The sequence below is a fragment of the Ursus maritimus genome, unplaced genomic scaffold (genome assembly GCF_017311325.1).
Source record: "Ursus maritimus isolate PB19 unplaced genomic scaffold, ASM1731132v1 scaffold_36, whole genome shotgun sequence".
In the NCBI taxonomy this organism is placed as follows: Eukaryota; Metazoa; Chordata; class Mammalia; order Carnivora; family Ursidae; genus Ursus; species Ursus maritimus.
The window spans coordinates 797224-804404 of NW_024426230.1; positions in this window are offsets into that span (position 1 = coordinate 797224).

The following is a 7181-nucleotide window of genomic DNA, read 5'->3' on the forward strand; positions in this document are numbered from 1 at the left end:
CTTAAATTCCACATATAGGGGAAATCATATGGTATTTGTCCTTCTCTGACTAACTTATTTCACTTAGCATAATATCCCCCAGTTCTAGCCACATCCTTGCAAATGGCAAGATTTCATTCTTTTTGATGGCTTAGTAATGTTTCATTATAGGTACATACATACATCTTCTTTATCCATTCATCTGTCATTGAACATCTGGGCTCTTTCCATATTTTGGCTCTTGTGGACATTACCGCTATAAACATTGGGGCACGGGTGCCCCTTCAAATCACTATGTTTGAATCCTTTGGATAAATACCTACTAGTGCAATTGCTGGGTTGTGGGGTAGGTCTATTTTTAACTTTTTGAGGAACCTCCATACTGTTTTCCAGAGTGGCTGCCTCCCAGGGGAATTCTACCAAACATTTAAAGAAGAATTAATACCTATTCTTCTGAAACTGTTTCAAAAAATAGAAATGGGAGGAAAACTTCCAAACGCATTCCTAGTACTCAAATGTTTAAAGAAAGCTTGGGACCCAAGTAAGAGTCGAGCTCGGGTTTTACAGTTCCTATCCTGACACTGGGACACTGGTGCCATCTGTTGGCGGACCTGAGACATTGCAGGTGTCGTGGGGTTGGTTATTTTTGAGACGTGAACACATAAAAGAGGAAAAATTAAACTTATCATAAATTCAGCACCTACTACTTCCCTGGTATTACACACACACACACACACACACACACACACACACACACACGACACATACCAAATACACACATGTATGTATGTTTATATATAGCTTTAATAAGATTGAATTCTCTTTATTTTAAAGAGAAATTTACCTGCCCAAGTCTACAGAATTAGTTCTATTTGTTTGCAAAGCCCATTTTCTTCACATATTGAATGGTTTCCATATCTCTCTGAAGATTGCAGTAAAAAAAACATGAAGTTGGGCAACTCTCTCGGGTCCCCTCCCTCTTCGGGAGATTTGTACTATCGCTCAATAAAGTTCGCTTTACTGCCCACCCAAAACCAACAACAAACAAACAAACAAAAAACCAACACCATGAAGTAAAAGTAAACCTCACAAAGCAGGGACTGGAGGATAAAATCATAATCATTAATAATTAGACCTCAAGTTAGTGTATTCTGAGTTATCAGAGGAGCTGTTGCTTTCATAAGAGAAAAACAGGATGCTATGAAAAAGTAACAATAGAAAAAGAATAAACACTTGTAAAGTAAGTATATAAATGTGATGGGGAACAAAAGAATCAGTATTAGGATCAAAAGATAAGGACAAAGAAATTAGCCAGCACGGGAAGTGGTGGCTCTTAGGACTTGGACCGGATTCAGAAGGTGGTGGGAAAGAGACGGTAGCTTTTAGCTGTGCGAGTATTACTTTGATAAATACAAGATGTGACCTGAGTGACAGAGTTTTCTTTGTGACGATGAAAAAGTTTCAGAAACACACGGTAGGGATGGTTTCACAGCACTGTGAATGCAGTTAATGCCACCGAATCGTATACTTGAAAATGATCAAAATGGCAATTTTTATGTTTACATGTATTTTACCACACTAAGAAGAAAGAAGCATGACCCAAGGTAAGATTCATATTTTGCGGAGTCCGTGAATTCCACAAGATGGGTATCAGCGCGCACAGCTGTGAGGAACGAAAGAGCTTGGAGCCAGGGACTTGCACTTGTCCGATCTGGTTATTTCTGGATGTGACGCTGCCTGTTCAGAACAGAAAACACCCGTCGCCATTAAACAGGGCCTTCGAGGGGAGAAGTTCCCATTTTACAAATGGCTTACTCTTTTTTTTTTTTTATCTAATCTTGGAATTTGAACTAAATCTCTTTCCATTCTAGGATTAACATTAAAAGAGTCGCTTCAAAAGTGGTTGAGGGAACTCATCTGGGCAAAACAGATAGATGGTAAGAGAGGAGGCAGTGAGAAGAAGCCTGGGTGTGGGAGCTGCATGTCCAGGCCGCTTTGGATCGTCTCGAGAGCGGTAAACACGGACGCCGGCCTGACTCACGGAAGGGCGTGTGGCCCGGGGAAACATGCGTGAATAATGAGACAGCCGCAGCGCCTGCACAAGCTGAACGCTATCATGTAATTTCCCTCCAGGAAAATTTCCTCTGGGAGAAATTCCTGAGCCATATCTTCCTTGGATATCTTCCTGAACAATCCCAGATCCAACACGCTGCGTGCGTGACTGAGGATACCACACAGCCATCGTGAACAATCCGCTCAAATTGAAAGAGCGTTTAATTTCTGTTTACAGACTATGAAGAGCGCATGTGCAAAAATCGGATTCATGAGGGTTTGTGTCAGGAAGTGGAGAGAATGTGCGGGAAGAAGAGACACCGGGTTATTAAGAATTGGTTTAGAAATAGTCTGTTCATGGGCGCCTGGGTGGCACAGCGGTTAAGCGTCTGCCTTCGGCTCAGGGCGTGATCCTGGCATTCTGGGATCGAGCCCCACATCGGGCTCCTCCGCTAGGAGCCTGTTTCTTCCTCTCCCACTCGCCCTGCTGTGTTCCCTCTCTCGCTGGCTGTCTCTGTCACATAAATAAAATCTTAAAAAAAAAAAAAAGTCTGTTCAGTAGAAGGTATGCAAAGCTAAGTAATAATGAGAAGCTATATTTTGCCTATCAAACTGTCAGATTAAAATAAAATTAAAGGAATACCAAATCATAAAGGATACAGCTGGCACGGATCCATTCTGCGTACTGATAGGCGGGGAGATCAGTTCAAGTTCACTAAAGGGGATGTGTGAAAACCTAAAAGTACCTACAACTTTCAGATTATTTATACTCTTTGACCTAACAGTTCGCCTCAGAAGAATTTGTTTCAAGGAAAAGTATCTGTGCAAGTTAATTATCAGTGGAAGTCACTTCAATGTCCAAGAGTAGGGAAATAGTTAAATAAATCATGTTTCATTAGTAAGACAATATATAGCTAGAAAAAATTTTTAAATCTAGAAATGCTCGTGTATAATTTGAATTTTCAAGAAATATAACACTTCTTCCCTTTCGTTTGCTCATTTCCCCTTCCTTTCCCTTCCCTTCCCTTTCCTCCATTTCCCCTCTCTTCCCTTCAGTTTAGTCCTGAAGCCGTTAGATGGGGCAGAGCAAGGTAGGCGTCCACAAGGAGGGTCGGGCTGGCATGGGGAATAGGAAGTCAGAGCCCGAGGCAGGTGAATGGGGCATCCATTAAGAGGTGAGAGGGGATTTGGGGTGAGGAATGAGGGGGGATCCAGCCTGAAGAGTCAGAGCTTGACCAGCTAACGAGGTGTCCCCTCAGAGGGGGACCTGGTGTGGTGTTTGGAAACTGAAATGGGGAGCATCCATTTAGGGGGTGGCCTGGCACAGAGTGTCAGACTCAGGTAGGCAACGGGCATCCATATGGAATGGGGACAGCGGCAGCAATGGAAGATTGGTTACCTATGTGGAGATTGAGCAAATAAGTAAATAAGTTAAAAAATACGGGAAAAGAAGGTTATAAATATGGAAATGTAGATGTAAGAACAGAAAGGGAGAAAACTAGTATGAGCCCTGTGGGGTTAGATTGGATTTGGAGGTATTGGTGAGAACTCATGGTTTTCAATGTAAATATGTAAATAACATGCATGTAAGTGTGTGCGTGCGTGTGTGTGTCTGTGTGTCCGTGTGTGTAACTGGTTCTCTTTGCTATATTCCCAGGCTCTGTCCACTGACAGAGCCTTGGAGCTCTCTCACCCCAGCAACCATAAACACACAAAATACTGTTCTCCACAGAAACAACCAGGTGTCTTTGGAGAAATGGCTAGTTCCAGGGCAAGGAAAATTCAAGATGAGCTTGGACCATCTTGTCGTTTCTCAAAGCAGGGAAGTGCCTAAAGAATCATGGGCACACGGCAACAGCACCCAGAAGCCAGATTTAAAGGGCTTCCACTGACTAATTTGGGGACAGATTATACAACTCCTCGAATAAAACAAGAAACCACGAGTCTCCACTGATACAAGTAAATAAGTACATTGTACATGTGATAAGGAGTTAAACACTTGCATCGTCTCAAAGTACATCCGCCGCAAGATCTTTATTACTTATTGTTATTACAAGAGAAAAACAATGGTAACTTCAGCAGAGAAACCTGGCAAATTCTACCTTAATCAAGGGAACAAAGTAAACATCACTGAATCAAGCTGGCATTGAGGGGAACTGAATGTGGTGGGAGGAACATACATCACTTCTGTGGAGAATCTGAACGGGATCAGGACAAACCCACACTGAGGGACATTCTACAAGATAACTGGCTTATAACCTTCCGAAGAGTCAAAGCCGTGTATCAAAGACAGCCCGAGGAACTCTGTCAGACCCAAGGAGAATACACAGACATGGCAACTAAAAGAAATAAATGACCCTGGATTGGATTATTTTGCTAAAAAGGACATTATTGGGACAAATGGTAACATTTGAAGAGAGTCTGAGCCAGGTGGTAGCATAATGTTAGTGCTAACGTCCTAGTGTGGGTGGTCGTGTTGTGGTTACGTGTGCAAATATCCTCGTTTGTAAGAAGGACGCACTAACATATTCAGAGGTGAAGGAGCAAATGGCTTAGGAAAAAACATTCTTTGTACTGTACTTGTAACTTCTAAGTTGGGTATTACTTCAGACACTTTAAAATGTGTTTTTAAAGTATAATAAATCACAAATAATATTCCAATCACGCTTTTAAAGATATATATGTTTGTGTGTATATTTTTAAAAAGATCTTATTTATTTATTTACTTGAGAGAGAGAGAACGGGAGCAGGGGAAAGGACAGCGGCCTTGTATGTATATTTGCACATAAAAAAGCTAAAAGTATATGCACCAAAATATTGAGGGATTAACTTCGAGTAAGTACATTTGACCATGACTTTCTTTTGTTCTGTATTTTTCTAATTTTCTATAATAAATTGTATTGCTTTTTTTTGATTCATTAAGTCACTATAAGGAAAAGTAGGAAATACAGATAAACAACAACAAAAATAATCAATCAATTAAAATTGCCCCAACTCTCATCGCTGAAAGTTAACCACTGATAGTATTTTTCATATATCCTTCCAGGATTTTTTACATGCAAATGTATACATACAGTTTTTTATGTTTATGTAAAGTGGAATCTTAATAAACACACTATAAATTTTTTTCACTGAACTTGTCTACATTCTTGCATGTTAATAAATGTAGGTGTTGGGGCGCCTGGGTAGCGCAGTTGTTAAGCGTCTGCCTTCGGCTCAGGGCGTGATCCCGGCGTTATGGGATTGAGCCCCACATCAGGCTCCTCTGCTGGGAGCCTGCTTCTTCCTCTCCCACTCCCCCTGCTTGTGGTCCCTCTCTCACTGGCTGTCTCTGTCAAATAAATAAATAAAATCTTTAAAAATAAATAAATAAAAAAAAATAAATGTATTTTTTTAAGAGGTTTAAGAGGTTGAATAGTATTTCACTGTGAGATTACTATTACTTATTTAAATGATCCCTATTGTTGGACATTTAGGATTTTCCAATCTTTACTATTGTAAACCAGGCTGCATCCCTGTTCATACAACTTTATGCACTTACCAAATTAAATCCTTAGGATAAATTGTAAAAAGTGGAATCCGTGAGTCAAAGAGTATGAAAAACAGTTCTTAGGAGCTTTCACTGCACATTACTAAATTGCCATCCAGGAGTATGGATCAGTTTACCTTCCTACCGCCTGGTTCCCTACCCCAGCACATCATCGGATATTTTAATTTTTTTTCTTGGTGAGGAACTTACTCAATCCAAATAGATAATAATCTTTAACCTTTCTAGAGATATCTTGATAAACAGATGCATTTCAAAAGTTCATAAATGTCCTGGGAGTGATAGATAATCTATGGTTTTTAACTAAGTTGACAGGTCAATTATTAGCCAGGGAGTGGGGGGGTATCATCATTCTTTAGGCCTCAGATAGAGAAAAGAAAAGAATGATCAGGAATGGAGAAATGAAAAACACCATAATGAGACATTCTGGGACAGAAATCTTTCATTTCATAACTATATTCATCACTTACTGCTGTGTAACAAATCACCTTAAAACTTAGCAGCTTAAAGCAGCAGAAATTTGGGGCGCCTGGGCGGTGCAGTCGTTAAGCGTCTGCCTTCAGCTCAGGGCGTGATCCCGGCGTTACGGGATCGAGCCCCACATCGGGCTCCTCCGCTGGGAGCCTGCTTCTTCCTCTCCCGCTCCCCCTGCTTGTGTTCCCTCTCTCGCTGGCTGTCTCTCTCTGTCAAATAAATAAATAAAATCTTAAAAAAAAAAAAAGAAGCGGCAAAAATTTATTACGTCACAGTTTCTAAGGGCCAGGAGTTCGGAAAGCAGGTTAACTGGGTAGTTCTGATTCAGGGATTCTTAGGAAGTTGCCCTCAAGACTTTAGCCAGGGCTGCAGTCGTGGAAAGGCTTGTTGGGCTGGAGAATCCTGTTCTAAGAAAGCTCACTCACATGGCTTCTGGGAAGAGGCCTTGTTCCTGACCGATGTTCCGCCGAGACCTCAGCTCCTCCCTCACAAGGGCTGATGGAGTGTCCCCATGACACGGCAGCTAGCTTGCCCCAGGGCAAGTGATTCAAGAGCCAGAGCAAGGAGGAAGCCTTGCTTTTCTTGACCTATTTTGGAAGCAGCGGGCCATCACTTTGGTCACACGCTGTCACATTTGATCAACTAGAAATGAGTCCCTAAGTTTAGCCCAGACTCAAGGGCAGGGGAATTAAGCTCACCTTTTGAAGGGAAGAGTATCAGTGAACTTGTGGACATGGAGCCAGCACAGTAACTAAAAACCACAAAGCTCTTATCAAGGCCCCTGGGAAGTCTCAGATATTGATGACAGGTGGTGGCCTATCTCCAGATCAAGAAAGTTGGAAACATGGTACAGTGGTAACACTGTTGATTGACGGGTGGAACTGACTAGATATAAAAGGAGGACCAAGGCATATCAGCCAAGGCTGGAGAATGCGCCATGCCAAAAAACAACAAAAAAAGAGTTCAATTCAATACATGTGCCTAGAGCACCTGAAATGCAGAAGGCATTGTTAGTTCTGCCAAGGACGTTCCCCACTTGCTGATAAACAACAACCAGAGAGGTTACTTGCCCAAGGTCAGCTAGTGAATGGTAGAACTAGGATTTGAACATAGGCTGTGAAGTTCCAGA